The 14,812-nt window shown below is 38.1% G+C and overlaps 1 non-coding gene and 1 pseudogene across 1 annotated transcript; one reads left to right on the top strand and one right to left on the bottom strand.

Annotated features, from left to right (window-relative positions):
- Positions 1-7,713: 7,713 nt before the first annotated feature.
- LOC113882360 lies at positions 7,714-7,824 on the bottom strand. The gene has a single exon (XR_003508368.1). It is a non-coding gene; the product is annotated as a U6 spliceosomal RNA (small nuclear RNA).
- Positions 7,825-11,090: 3,266 nt separating this feature from the next.
- On the top strand, positions 11,091-13,964 carry LOC113881502 (annotated as a pseudogene).
- The last annotated feature ends 848 nt before the right edge of the window (positions 13,965-14,812 follow it).

Raw genomic sequence — 14,812 nt, 5'->3', positions numbered from 1 at the left:
CAGACTCCCCTGACAGGTGATGCAGCGGACGTGAAGGGTCACATCAATGACCATAGAGAAGCCGAAGAGAAAACGTCAATGTCTGAACCCCTACCGTAGGACCTGAGGAATGGCATGTGTGGAAGATTCCTGCTGCATTGGAGCACTTTGCCAATGTGTATTGGATTGCAAAATTAAAAACCTCAAAACTATACCTTTTATATGATAGTACAGGTTATATCCAATCTTGTGTGCACCTCCCGTACATGTTTATTGTAGGTAACTTCGATATAGATCTTTCTGCTAAGATTGTTAACTGTACAGCCTGTGCCTTGTATACATGTTTAAACCATACTATTTCATATCATTATGTCAACATTGCAATAGTCAAGCAAAGATCTGATTTGTGGCTTCCTGTTAACCTAACAGAACCATGGACCGACTCTGTATTTCTCTCAGTTTTGCTCAAATATGGCTTAAGGAGGTCAAGGTGCATAATAGGATGGATTATTGCTGGTATTCTTAGTCTAATATCTACTGTTACAGTAGGAACCCTATCTGGTATGGCACTACACAATTCTAAACAGATGTCTCTACTCAAGACTCCGTGCCTCCTATGACGGAGTCCAACTAACAGCTGCTGTGCTTAAACTAAAAACAAAAGGAGGATATGTTGGGAGGCACAGTGCAAAATAGCCTTGAAGGAGAAGGTCCATGGGAAAATGGCGAAGGGCCGGAAGTACCCAGGCATTGTGTACTGATTGCTAAAGAACATTTCCTGCCTTTGGCTATGCTTGGTGCCTAGATTTAACAATTAAACATTAAAGATGTTGCTTGAGAAAATGGGTCATGGATAAATACATGGGTCGTTAAGAATGCGCTGGTCCTTGAAGTATCTTTTACTGATCATATCCTGGCCTTGTACGTGTTCTGCTGGCTGTATGCTCTAAGCTCTTTGTTCCTTGCTCCTATAAAAAGGCTTGACTGCAGAAATAAACTTGTCAGTCCTTGCAGTGACTCTCCAAGTGTTGTTCTTTCAGGTTCGCCGTTTCCAAGTCCCAGAGACATATCTCCAACATATTCTGCTGTATTAAATCACAAAATACCAAAGAGTGAAAGTGATCTTGGGAAAGAAGAACAAAGTTCGAGACTAGGGTTGCTGATTTCAAATTGTATTAGAAAGCTATAGTAATCAAAACAGAATGATTTGCTTCTGGCATGAAAATAGACACATACATTAACAGAACAGAACAACAAAGCTGGAAAGAAATGTACACCCATATATTGTCAGTTAGCTTATGAAAAAGGAGCCAAGAATATCCAGTGGGGAAAGGACAAGCTTTTCAAAAATGGCACTGGGAAAACTGGATAGTCCTATGAAAAAATGAAACCATACCCGTCTTTTACTATACACAAAAATCAACTAAAAAGGATTAAAAAGTTGAACATAAGACTTTAAGTGATTAAACCTCTAGAAGAAAACATTGTGTTAATCTTCTTGCCATCAGGCTTTGCAGTGAGTTTTTTGGTTTCACAAGAAAAGCAAAGTCAACAACTGCAAACACAAACCAGTGGGACCACATCAAACTCGAAACAAAGGAACATCAGCAAAATCAAATGGCAATTTAGAGATTGACAGAAGATATTTCCAAATCATATATTTGATGAGGGCTTAACATCCAAAAATACATGAGACATACAACTCAAGGGCAAAAAACCACAAATAATCCAAATTTTTAATGGAGCATAAGAAAAGTAACAGTTTCCTAAATCTGATGATTAGACTGTACATGAGAGACTCAGCAAGGTTTTCCTTCTAGATCAACAAAAGCCTGTGCCTTCCTGGCATTACTTTCTTCATCTCCACTCACTTGTTTGACAATTACAGTTCACAGTGTACATTCTCCAATGAATAGCAATCACCCCACAGTGAGCTATAATATGTACTAAGAACAGCCCCAGTTGGGGGGTGAGGGGTGAAAAAAAACCAACAAAATAATATTTGCATCCTTACCAATGAGGCATATCAAAAGAAAGGTAATTTCCAGAGTTTACCACTCATGAAAATGTTTCCTACATTTTCATTTCAAAATTGAGCCACCTAGTAAGGAAAATAAGTAAAGATCTCAATAATATATAGATAGAAAATCAGTTTTAAATGGGAGCATTAATGGATTATAATTTGGGGGTAATTTATTACTACTGTTGTAACTGTAGTCCTTTTGGATCTCTACTGCATCCATTAATAATTTACTATAAATATTAATACCAACACAGGGACACATACTACTAAAGTTATAGTGAATAGACAAAGACATAGAATATATTAGGCAAGAAGTCAAAGTATGGGAAGTCAGCAATGGTAGTAAAGTAAAGGGCAGTATTGCCTTGAGAGGAAGGAAGGTTCTCAAAGTTTCTTGAACCACCAGAATAAGCCAGTTGTGAGGAATTAGCTTAATTTGTAAACCAGAAATTCTACCAGAAGAAATTTAAGTTCATAAAAATATTATGATGTTAAAACCCAAAATTTAGACAGAGAATAGGGTAAGATAGGGTATATACACATTCAAAATTCTCCATTGCTTAGTGCATTAGGCAGTTAAGGACCACCCTCACTGAAGTCTTTCTCTATTGCTCACCCTACAGGTACCAGCATGCAGAAAGAGATAGCTCTACTCCACAGGCAGTGGAACCCTATTTTTATGGCCTCCTGGGTTTCCATAAGAAGCATTCCATGCAGCAGATTTCCTCCATCCCATGCCATCTGAAAGACTCCCCACAATCAACAGGAGTCCTCACCCTGGGATCATTCTGCAATCCCCATGGCTCCAGCTCCCAGCTTCTGTGGACACCAGTGGACTTACAACCCTGTCCGAGGTATTAGAGGCTGCAGCATGGCTCGTCTATGTGGTTCTCACTCCGTTCAGACTGTCACAGAGTAGTGAGTTCACTCTCCAACTGCTTCAAATGCCTCCCCCTTCCCAGTGGATGGGCATGGACGCGGGTATCTCTCCCCTGCGCTTCAGCTCCCTCTCCCCCAGGTGCAAGCTGTTCCCCTTTGCTCTCCTCCTTCTTTCCCCTTCCTCCTTGTCCCTTCTTTCCTTTGTCCTACCAAGTTCTGTATGGATCCGGATGTTCCTTCTCAGTAGTCAGCGAGTCCTGTCAGTATTCACCTGGTCTTCTGTGAGACCTGCTGCATCTTTAGACGTTCTTGATGCATCAGTGGAGAGAGGTGTACCCCACTTCCACCTACCCCTCCATCATCTTGTCCACCCCCATTTGTGCATGGATTGAAACGAGTTTCCCTTCTATTAAGTAACAATACTATCACCACACGTGTTTAACTTTTGGTTTTTGAGGAGAACAAAGGTGAGTTCCACTCTCTTCAGTTGAGTCAGTCATTCAGTGGTGTCCGACTCTTTGGGACACATTGGACTGCACTCCAGGCTTACCTGTCCATCTCCAACTCCCAGAGCTTACTCAAACTCATGTCCGTTGAGTCGGTAGGCCACTCGATGATGTCCACTCTCTCAGAAATTATTTATTTTGAGATTCTTTATAATTGAGATCATATGGTATTTGTCTTTCTCTGACTTATTTAGGGTAATGTCCTCTAGTTTCATCCATGTTGCCACAAAGGGAATGATTTCTTTCTTTTTCTAATGGCTAAATAGTATTTACCTATATATGTCACATCATACTGTTTTAATCCATTCACATGTTGAAAGATACTCAGGTTGTTCCTATACCAAGGCTACTGTGAATAATGCTGCAATGAAGATGGGAGTACAGATCTCTCTTTGAGACAATGATTTCATTTGCTTTGACTATATATCCAGAAGTGGGATAATGAATCACATAACAGTTCTCTTCTAAATTTCTTGAGGAACCTCTGCAGTATGTTTCCATGGGAGTTGCTCCGGTATACATCCCTACAAACAGTACATAAGCACTCATTTTTCTCCACATCCTCAATAACATTTGTCATTTTTTACATTTTTGGACTAGCCATTCAAATAAGTATGAGGTAATATCTCTTGTGCTTTCGATCTGCATTTCCTTTGATTATTAGTGATGCTGAGCATCTTGTCATATACCTCTTGATCATCTATATGTCTTATTTGTGAGAAAATGTCTATTCTTTAAAGATGTATCATACATTATGTTTACTATATTTCAACATATGAAACTCAGTTGCCAACCTATGTATCAACAACGAACTATCAGAAAGTGGAATAAAGAAAAAAATCACCTTTACTATTGCATCAAAAAAAGATAAAACACTTAGAAATAAACTTAAGCAAGGTGTTGAAAGGTTTATAGAAAACCTTTAAGACTTTGATAAGAGAAATTTAAAAAGAGTTAAAGATATGTAAAGTTAGGTTGTCTATTCAATGTGTTTCTTGAGGTAGGATTTGTATTTCTATAAACTTCCCTCTTAGAACTGCTTTTGTTGCATCCTCTAGGTTTTAGATTATCCTGTTTTCATTGTTCTTTGTTTCTAGGAATGTTTTGATTTCCCTTATTTCTTCAGTAACCTGTTTATTATTTAGAAATGTGTTGCTTAATCTCCATGTGTTTGTGTTCTTTAAACTTTTTTTTTTTTCTATAAATGATATCTAGTCTTATAGTGTTGTGGTCAGAGAAAATGGTGGATATAATTTCAATTTCCTTAATTTGCTGAAGTTTGATTAGTGGCCCAAGATGAGGAAAATGTTCCATGTGCACTTGAGAAAAAAGTGTATTCTTCTGCATTTGGATGGAATGTGCTGAAGATATCAATTAGGTCTGTTTGATCCAATAGTTCCTTTTAGGCTTATATTTCCATACTAATTTTCTGTTCTGTTGATCTGTCCACTGGTATAGGTGTGGTGTTAACATGCCAACTATTTTTGTGTTATAATCAATTTCCCCTTTTGTGTCAGTTAGTGTTTATCTTATGTATTGAGGTGCTCTTATGTAGGGTACATAAAAAGTTAAAATTGTTATGTCTTTTTCTTGGACTGATCCCTTGATCATTTGGTAGTGTCCTTCTTTATCTCTTATAATAGTTTTGATTTTAAGGTCTATTTTTTCTGATATGAGAATTGCCAATATGGTTTTCTTTTGATTTCCATTTGCATGGAATATTTTTTTCCATCCACTCACTTTCAGTCTGTATGTGTCTCTAGGACTGAAGTGCGTCTCTTGTAGACAGCATATATATGGGTCTTGTTTTTGTATCCATTCAGCCAGTCTGTGTCTTTTGGTAAGAATGGGAGAAGATAATAGCAAATAAAGCAACTGATAAAAGATTGCTTTCCAAAATACAAGCAGCTCAGATAACTCAAAAGTCATCAAAAGCAAAGGCAAGAACTGCAAAAATAAACCAGTGAGACCACATCAAACTCAAAACATTCTGCATAGTAAAAAAAGCCATCAATAAAATGAAGTGGAAACCTATGGAATAAAAAAAAAATATTTGCAAATCACATATTTGGAAAGGGCTTTGTATCCAAGTATATATAAGAGACTCATGCAACTCAGGATGAAAAGAAATAAAGAAAACAAATTATTAAATTATCAAAGGAAGAGAAAGTGTTTTGAAAAATCTGACCAGTAGACTGTAGATGACAGACACTGTAAGTTTTTCCTTCCACAACAAAAGCCCGTGTCTTTCTGGCATTGCATCCTGTTTAGTGACTGCAGTTCACAGTATACATCCTTCACTCAATAGCAATCACCCTACACTGAGCTATATGTGCTAAGAATAGCCCTACTGACTATAAAAAACTAATAATTACATACTTAATCTTGAGACATCTAAAATCCAAGGTGATTTTCAGAATTTCCACTCCATTGTTTCTACATTCTATTTCAAAATTGAAACACCTAGTAAGGAAAAGTAGGGGACCTCAATAATACATGGATAGAAAGTCATTTAAAACTGGGAGCATTACTGGATTATAATTTGGGGGAATGTATTATTCCTAATACTATTGTAATTTTATTCCCTTTAATTCTCTGCTATACTAGGTTGATATTTATTTAAAATAGTAATACAGCCACTAGGGAGAACAGGGTGGAGATTCCTTAAAAACTATAAATAGAACTGCCATATGTCCCAGCAATCCCACTGCTGGGCATACACACCAAGGGAACCAGAATTGAAAGAGATGTGTGTACCCCAATATTCATTGCAGCACTGTTTATAATAGCCAGGACATGGAAGCAACCTAGATGCCCATCAGCAGAATGGATAAGAAAACAGTGGTACATATACACAAGGGAATATTAACTCAGCCATTAAAAAGAATACATTTGAATCAGTTCTAATGAGGTAGATGAAACTGGAGCCTATTATACAGAGTTAAATAAGCCAGAAATACCAATACAGTATACTATTGCATATATATAGAATATAGAAAGATGGTAACGATAACCATGTATGTGAGACAGCAAAAGAGACACAAATATATAGAACAGTCTTTTGGACTCTGTGGGAGAGGGCGAGGGTGGGATGACTTGGGGGAATGGCATAGAAACATGTATATTATCACATGTGAAATGAATTTCCAGTCCAAGTTCGATGCATGATACAGGATGCTTGGGGCTGGTGCACTGGGATGACCCAGAGGGATGAGATGGGGAGGGAGGTGAGAGGGGTGTTCAGGATGGGGAACACATGGATACTCATGGTGGGTTCCTGTCAATGTATGGCAAAACAAATACAATATTGTAAAGGAATTAGCCTCCAATTAAAGTTAACAAAATAAAATAAAATAGTAATACATAGTACTCAAGTTACAGTAGATTGAGAAAGACAAAGCTTATGAGGAAGGAAGTGAAATCATAGAAAATTAGTAATGGTATCAAAACAAGGGACAGTATTGCCTAGAAAGAAAACAGAGTTCTCTAATTGTTTGGAGACAACACGAACCAGCCAGATGTGAGCCAACCAGCTTAAACTGTGTACCAGAAACCGCACCAGAAGGAAAGTGAAGTTCATAAAAATATGCTGATGCTAAATGCCAAAATCCAGACAGTAAGAGAATAGGGTAGGGTTTATGTAGATGCTGAAAACTACTCAGAAAGGTAGACATGGAAGCAAATACACTAATGAGCATCAGAAAGATCAAAGCACAAAAGGGTCTGAAAAAGAAATCATCAAGGGACTTGGTAGTCTGATCAAAAGAATAAGAGAATCAAATTAGAAAACCAAAATATAAAGACTTGTGAACGTGATAGACCCAGAGAAAGGAGAGAAAATTTTGACCTAGTGACCAGTGAACAGAAGCCTCCAGCATCAGGAACAAAAACCCTGGGCAGGACTCACGACTGTGTGCTTCTGGGAACAGCCTCAGTTTCAAAGTTTGGGCACTACACCACCTAAAAGCGAACGCAGACAAGGATTATAGCCTGCTATGGCACTGAAACAAGACGATAGTGTTTGTTAGTTTACATTTCTCATTCAACTATAAAGTTAATGAATCACTAACCAATGATAATTGACACCATCAGTTTCCAGTCAGATCCTCTTTAGTCATACAGTGGATATCTGAACCTGTTATATGATCCCCAGTAACAGTTTTAATCATTAAATTTATAGATGTTAATTGAAGGGTGTTGATTTACAATACTGTACTGCTTTCAGCAAAACATCAACATGAGTCAGCCATAGGAATACCTATGTCCCCTCGCTCTTGAACCTCCTTGCCACCATCCTTCCCGTCCCACCCCTCGAAGCTGTTACAGAAAAATATGGAAGGCTTCACAAATTTGTGTGTCATCCTTGGGCAGGGACCATGCTAATCTTCTCAGTATTATTCTAATTTTTTAATATATGTGCTACCAAAGCAAACACATGAATAACAATTTAACAGAAAAAAATCATATAGTCATCTACCAATAAATGATCAATTACATTAGGAATTAGGGTATTCTGCTATATTTACCACCTCTTATAAAATTGAATTTTATAAGGTCCAAAGTTTCATGAAGGAATTAAGCATATATTTATGCATAGCACATGTATACATGCACAGAAATATATGCACACAAATATGTCTATGTTATATAAGCTATTATCCTCCTTGCCTGTCACAATAAGCTCTTTAGTTGATGAGAGAGACAGTCCCAAATTTCTCCAATTTATATGTCTCCTTTTTGAGAACCACTTCTTTTATTTTCATCCCCTAATTTTAAATAACCATTTTATTCTTAGGTATACCATGCCCCTTTAAACTAACTAAGAGCAGAGAAAACCTAGTAAATGCTGATATCTTATCCTTAATTAAATTATCACTCTTCTGGTAAATTGGAAAAAGAATCATGTTCAGATCTCATTCAGGAGGATAAAATCTCTATTTTATCAGTTCTCTTGTCCAAACTCAATTCTTGCTTACTTCAGTCTTAAATTCTGCTTACTTACAAAGGTCAGACAGGAAAAGTAATATTAAAATCACGCTTGCAAGTGTCTATTATTTTATGCTTCTGTTTGCCAAAGGTAGGGCCAGGAATAATTTCTGAAATATTACAATACATCATGAAAGCATGAAGGTCTAGTTCTACTGTCAAAGAGGAGATGTTTGGAGAGGGTTCAAAAACTAAGCCCCATGGGTTTTCAGGATGTACTCATGACCAGACAGATAAATTTTGTCCCTAAAGAGTCAAAGTCAGGAAAGGGCAGGCCTTGTTCACAGAGCCGATGACGTTGTCTTGGGTGCTGACCAGGTAATATTCTTATATTACCATTTGGAGATTTATTTGCTATTTTCTTGAAGAAACAAATGTAACAAGAGGATTAAAGATGAATAAAAGTAGAAGAGCTGTCAAGGTGCCTAGAAGAAAGTCTAGCCAGGAGAACCAGGCCCCGACACTGATAATTGTCAAAGACTGTAGCAGTGAGTGTTTTATAGACAGAGCAGAAGAAGTGGATAAAAAACCAATGTTCTAGAGTCACTGCTGTTTTGTAGTCAAAGATAAAATATTTTTCTCTTTAAGCAGAGTCATCACAGCTCCTCATGTGGTCCCAGTTACACAGATGAAGACCGAGAGCCCACAGGCATGTGTGATGTGACATCAGGAAGTGAACAGATGTACTGGTGCCCAGTGACCTGCATCGGCTAATAATGGGACCTGGGGAAAATTACTTGCCCTCTCCAAGTCATTGCATCTTCATTAACACAACTTGATGATCATAGTGAAGATTAAGGCTATCTCACAGGGTTCCTGTGAAACACAAATTTTAAGACGTTTTAAAACTTTTGGGAAAGTATCAAAGATATGCATGGGGTTACTAAGGTGAGTGAGCAGATCCAAGGTACAGTATCCTTATTCTCTTTGTATTCTCTCTGTACTCAATAGTGGTGATCAGTCAGTCACATGTTTACTCTTACCCCAGTGTGATGGTAAACCACACAGATCAACTGGACTTTTCCTGTCATTTCAGTGTCTAAAATGCAAGCATTATTCGATGTAGAATAAACAAATTGCAAACTCCTAGAGGGCCTCGCTGCTCAGAGTCTGCTCAGAGTCTGTAGGGTGCCAGCAAGGTGAGGTTCTGGTAAGAACTCTTTCTTCCCAGGCTGGCTTCTCTGTGACTCCTCCCAAAGGGTGGGGCGTGGGGAAGAGAGATAGAATAAAAGACACAGAGACACAGAGACACAAAGAGAATTCTCTGGTGTTTTGCTTCATGAAGACACTAAACCAGTGTTCCACCCTAAGAGCTCATTTAACCTTAATGGGCTTCGCTGGTGGCTCAGATAGTAAAAAATCTGTCTGCAGTGTGAGAGACTTGGGTTCTACCCTGCACTCCAGTATTCTTGCCTGAGAAATCCCATGGACAGAGGAGTCTGGTGGGTTATAGACCATGGGATCCCAAAAAGTTGGAACCCTTTTCAAAACACAGTACTTTGGCAGTTAGGTCTCTAACACATGAACTTGAAGAATACACATTCAGTCCATAATACTACCTGACACAAAGCACTTTTAGGTGGGACTGGGGAAAAGGAAGCATGTTGATTTTTCTGGTCCTTCAGTGTCTCTCTGGGCTTTTTTCTCCAGGCTCAGAGTAAATAGCCAATAAATGACAACTGCTCTGCAGTGAACTGGGTGGATGGAACATGTTAAACAAAGCTGAATCCCGGTCACAAAAGTGAATACTGGGAGTTTTTTAAAGCTACAAATTATTGTTTTAAGATTTGCAGTGAATAGGTTTCCAGCTACAATAGAAGGGGTGTTTACAATTGGAAACAATTATTCTCTTTCTGAGGAAGGTATTTGAAAGTTGTATGTTAATTCTTTCAGGTCAATCAAGGAGCACACAGTAGAGCAGACAGATAATAAAAGGCGGTGATACAGTTTTCTATTAAATTCATGTAGTTCTTTTTACTTACTAGATCTTCTTACATCCTCCATTTTGTCTGTCCATTTTTTTCCCAACTCTTCCAAGTAAACAAAAGATTAAGTGGTTAAATATAGGTGCATGCATGCATTCTAAGTCACTTCAGTTGTGTCCAACATTGGCAACCCTTCTGACTGTAGCCCAACAGGCTCCTCTGTCCGTAGGATTGGCCAGGCAAGAATACTGGGGTAGGCTGCTGTCCCCTCTTGCAAGGGATGGTCTTCACCTTGGGATCAAACCTGAGTCTTGTTATATCTCCTGCATTGGCAAGAATATTCTTTCCCACTACTGTCCCCTGGGAAGCACCAAATATTGGTACGTATGTACTATATTTGGTTCAAATAGTAAAAATAATAATAATAATAATAATAAAACAGAGAAGGGAAAAGACTGAATTTAGTAACGTTACATGTAAAATCATTTTTATAGAGACAATGTATAGAAAAGTAAGAAAAGAATGACTTTCAAATTTTGTGATGCCCCTCACCCCCCGTTAAAAAAATATACGTCTATCAAACATGTTAGTGTTCTGGTAATGGGTTCATCTACTGAATGCCCAACAACCCTAACTAATTGCCTGATCAAAACTGGGGTGTGTTTCTTACATATTCATGAATTTTGCAATCTTATATTTTACACATGGAAGTTCCCATTCATTTCCTGTTTTCATACAGAATAATAGCTGCAATCCTGTGTCTAATGCATTGGTTAAACTAAAGTCGTCTGCATGGACAGAAAGAAAGAAAAATATGCCCAGGGCAAACAGTACTATATCAATGCCACCAAGAGCTGCAACACCAATTTCTTCCATACTCCCGAGGAAAGAGATAGAGCCCACCAGATGAACGTAATTCTTTCACCTGGATTTTTCACCGGATCAAATGAGACAGTTTGTAGGTTACCAGACTTCAGATTATTAGAGGTTATGGTAACTGTACATGCAGAAAAAGGTGGAAGAACCGTAAGCAATTGAAGAGTAACTATATTATGTAGCTGATGAAGCATGAGCGAAATCAAGGGATGACTAAAGATCTGTAGTAGCAACATAAATAGCAGATCTATAAATTGTCCATGCAGACAACTTTAGTTTAACCAATGCATTAGACACAGGATTGCAGCTATTATTCTGTATGAAAACAGGAAATGAATGGGAACTTCCATGTGTAAAATATAAGATTGCAAAATTCATGAATATGTAAGAAACACACCCCAGTTTTGAGTACTCCCTGTTACTAGTGACTCCTACTTGGGAATCCTATACTGCACCACCTGAGCCCTCGCATCTTCCTTTCAAAGCTCTCCTGATTCTGCTTCTACTTCTCTGACACCTCCTTCATTCGTCATTCTCAATGACTCCTCTGTCACCTTTTATTCTTAAGTTGTAAGTCTCCCCCACAATGGCTTATAAAACATTGCTTTGCTTCTCATGGCCGCAACAATTGCCTCTGTTCAGAGGACAACACAGTTTACATATCAAGCCTCAATCATTTATGGCAACTCCAAATTTCCACTGTTATAGTCTCTCCTTCTGATTTCCTGCATTATCCTTCCTCCTAACATTATTTAAAGCATTTTCACATGCATCCCCCCTTAAAATACTATCTTCTCTCTCTACAACCTTCTTAATGATACCAGCATTCTTTTTCCCTGTTAAGCTCATTGATAATGAGGGTGAACAAGTAAAGGAAAAAGGACAAAGAGGAAGAAGAGGAGGGATTTTCAATAAGCTTAAATTTAAAGTTTATTGAGAGTTACTACATGGCCTTACATTTTACTCAGCACGTTATGTGCATTACTATATTTAATCCTATTCAGTTCTCTGTTCTTTACCAGTAAAACAGTTCATGGCTATAAAGAAATCAAGCATATTAACTAGAGATCTTCAGCTCCTGGGATTTTCATGCTCAATTCTGCTATTAGTAGTGAACTAGAGGGCAAAACTCTCCATTGTGAATCCCACTGATGCTGTTACTAAAAACAATGCTGTGCCATTTTCTGCCCAGAGACACGTCAACAAAACAGACTCTTCTGACGTCAGCAGGGGGCTGGTGTGGTATCAGCTGAGGAGAGAAGCCTGTTTAGGAATGTCATGTCTTCTTCCTTGTCTCTTTGTTTTAATATCATGAAACAAATTATCAATCAAAAATCAATACGAATGACTCATCTGATTAATTAATACGAATGAATCACTGGGTGACAATGATGTGGGCACAGGTGGAATCCCTCTTTCCTGGATCAGGCACTGCAGCACATATTGACTTGCATAAATACTTAGATTCTCTCACGCAAATATACAAACATAAAAGAACTCACTGAGTGGTGGTAGAATTTCGGAGGAAAAAAGAAAATTCTTCATGTTATAAATTAGAACACATCAGAAGAATCAGTTCCTAAAATAACCTAGATTTTTTAAAAATTCAGCCAAGTGTGAATAGCTTACATTTTATCCTTTTGCAAGTTTTACTACCTTCAAAAATCTCTGCATGCACATAGGAATAACCAAAAGTTTTTTAGGTCAGCTGCTCTGAGCAAAGATTACATGTTACCAAAACCACTGAATTATGATTTTTTTAATGAGACCGTTTCTTCTGGTTGCTTAGAATGAAGACCTTATTAAGTGGACACTCGTGTTACTGTACTCCTGGAATAAACCTCTGTATCATCTAGTCACGAAGCTTTGGAGTATAAAAATGTTTCAGAGGCTTTCCTATCAAGTGCTATGGAGAATAAGAACATGTCAGAGAAACTTCAAGCATTCATAGAGAGTCAATTCAGGAAGGTCAGCATCCTGCAGAGGGCTTTCATTCTTTGCTCATGAATGAAAGAGGTGACCACTGTAATGCGTAAGGAGTTTGTAAGTATCTCGTTTTGTAAAAAAAGATTCATGACTTCTATATGCTAGACGGCTACTACATAAAGCAGGAGCCTAGACATTCATAGTGATAGATTCTACTGTAAAGGAGTCAGAATTTCACTGCAACTTTTGACACATGCAGCCTTCCCTGCATTGCACACAATTCCACCAAAAGCTTGCCTTTTCCTGGGCACTGGTGGTTGAAATGTTTTCAAGAGTAATGGTACTAGAGAACAGACTTTCCAAGATCAGCATTTTTCTTCCAAGTATCCCAGGACATCTGCTCTTGAAGTTCCACTTGTCTTCTTTCTCTGTTCTCCTCAAATCAACAGATGAGAGTGGGAAGGAAGAAAAGAGAAAGTTAAAACTAAACTAGAGTTGCGTTTCTAGTTTTTAGATTTCTAATAGTTTTCTCATAGGCTGGCTCCAAAATCCATATCTAGAGAGTTTTATATTCATATGTCTTCCCCAAATCTTTATTTGATAATTAGAAGAAAAAAAGATAAGCAAATACTAATAAAACACATAAGAAGTCACTATCATTTGGGTATTTAGATTATCGTTCCAGTCTTACAGACGATGCACAAGGTTCGCATTACCTGGTCAGGACTCCCATCCCTGACGTCCAGTGATGAAGATAGGTGTCTTTCTGAATTTTATAACCTGTTCCACTGCCTGAGCAGGGATTCACGTAAAGTTGACATGTACATCAAGATCCTGACGTGCCGAATCCGCAGAACTTGCTAAATCCACATCCATCCCATCCAGCTCTGAGATGGTCATAATAAGCCCCCATAGCGGGCTACTTGAAATTTACAGCTTTTTAATGCATGCTCTGTAATGGGTCTCCTCTTAAAAAAATAAACACAGATGCTTTAGAGATGTCAAATCTAAGAGGGCAATTTGTTAACATTGCTTATCTTCAGTTAAGAGTAAATCAAAAGAAAATCCACCCCTACAATTGAGAGAATGAAGCTCCTATTAAAATTAGTCACAAATAGCAGAAGCTGGCATTACAACGAAGACCATTAAGAGATTACGTAAGAATCACAGCCAATTACTCTGGGTCAAGTTATTAGAATCAAAGAATTAGACAATTGTTCATGGTTCTGGTCATGCTACCAAGAAGGCTGAATTCTCAGGATTCTTTATGAAAGCCAGCCACAAACTGTCAGCCAACTATCACAGTGTTACACCAGACAAGATAAGTGCTTTGCACTTTTGTGTAAATAGCATGAGGTTTACTGAACTGTGTTAAGATTGTTAGGATGCTGTCTTAGTCCTTCTGGGATGTTATAACAAAATATCACAGGCTTAAAAACAATGGAAATGGATTTCCACAGCGGGGTCATGCAGGGTTCTTTCTGGTCACAAACTTCTTACTGTATCCTCACATGGGGGGAAGTCTCGGAAGCTCTGTGTGTCTCTTATACATAAATACACTCATCTCATTGAAGAGGCTTCATCCTTACAACTCCATCACCTCACAGAGGCCCCACCTATGGATGTCATAACCACGGGAATCAGGATTTTATCATATGAAATTTCCTGGGACACAAAGGCTGAGACTATAGCAGATACAAAGGTGAACTGGC

Source organism: Bos indicus x Bos taurus, chromosome 23 (assembly GCF_003369695.1).
Source record: "Bos indicus x Bos taurus breed Angus x Brahman F1 hybrid chromosome 23, Bos_hybrid_MaternalHap_v2.0, whole genome shotgun sequence".
Classification (NCBI taxonomy): Eukaryota; Metazoa; Chordata; class Mammalia; order Artiodactyla; family Bovidae; genus Bos; species Bos indicus x Bos taurus.
This window is presented reverse-complemented; position numbering and strand designations above follow the sequence as displayed.